Source organism: Olea europaea, chromosome 18 (assembly GCF_002742605.1).
Source record: "Olea europaea var. sylvestris chromosome 18, O_europaea_v1, whole genome shotgun sequence".
Lineage (NCBI taxonomy): Eukaryota > Viridiplantae > Streptophyta > Magnoliopsida > Lamiales > Oleaceae > Olea > Olea europaea.
Window position 1 is genome coordinate 13,502,772 of NC_036254.1, and position 1,204 is coordinate 13,503,975.

General features: G+C 29.2%; 1 protein-coding gene across 1 annotated transcript in view; it reads left to right on the forward strand.

The window, feature by feature from the left end:
* The first annotated feature begins 281 nt into the window (after positions 1-281).
* The window catches only part of LOC111367528, an 8,490-nt gene continuing 7,567 nt past the window's right edge, over positions 282-1,204 (forward strand). Inside the window, exon 1 of the mRNA XM_022988457.1 lies at positions 282-546. The gene's annotated coding sequence lies outside the window, so the exon portion shown is untranslated. The remainder of the gene's footprint in view (positions 547-1,204) is intronic.

Consider the following 1,204-nt stretch of genomic DNA (forward strand, 5'->3'; position numbering starts at 1 on the left):
TTATTTCATAGAATGATTTTATATTTAAATATTTAAAATAGAGTAAATAGAAGATAAAATGATTAAAAGATAAGGACATATATTGTAATATAGAAAAAATCATTTCATTAAGGATAATATAGCCCTTTCCATAAAAAGAAACGGTGATACGTCAAATAGAAAAATCGACGCCACGGGTGCATTCCACAGCCACGTCGTCAATTTCGTTAAAATTTAAGACGAAAGTTAGAAATGTAAATATTTTTCAAAGTTTAAAGCCTTCATTTAAAATTTATTGTGCAATTAAAGACGTGATCCAAAGATTAAAACTGATATTTTTAAATTGGAGCAATCGAAGACATGACTCGTGACGATTTGGAAGTTGGAACAATTAACTCCATTATATTAACTAATTTTTAGGGCTTTTGATATTTTTGGTTAATTAGGCGATCTAAATTTTGTTGTCTGTTTGAATACTGGAAAGCTCAAGTACACTCTTAACTTCAGTATTCATCATTGGCGGAACAGACAACTCGAGGCTGTTTTGATTTTCAAGTTGATAATCGGGTTAGCCAAGTAGTTTTTGTTTTTCGTTTTAATTTACAAGTCTTGATTATGATTTTTTTTTTAGTTTTTGCACTGGAAAATGGAAAAAATAGGAGCGCTGTTTTAATGAAATTATTAAATATTATTCAATTGCCTTATTTGAGTAACAAAACAAGCACTGCATGTACCAAATTTTTAAGACCAAGAATATTTAAAAATAATTTACTTCTGCAGTTGTACTCTAGTATTCGGATTGAACTGGATTGAGTTTTTGCGGGTGATATATGATTAGTGTTGACGTATGAATTACTAAAAGATTGTTATTGTGTGAGACTAATGGAAACATTCCAACTCTCCAAGGATGCTCAAAACAAATATGCTACTCTGCATCTGCTTTTCAGTTTAATAAAGTTTGTTACGAAACCATGAAATCATAATGCCGGTAAGTTCAAGTAATTAGAAGTAATGAAGCATATGATAAAACATAGTGGGACTTTATGCTGCCAAGGTTGAAGTTTCTTGAGAATTAAGATGGGGATAAAACTATTTGTACAAAATTTGGTTGGCAAAATGGTTTACTCATTCTCACGTGCATACAGGTCCCCCTTGCATTAAAAAATTCAGCAATATATATATATATATATATATATATATATATATATATATATATATATATATA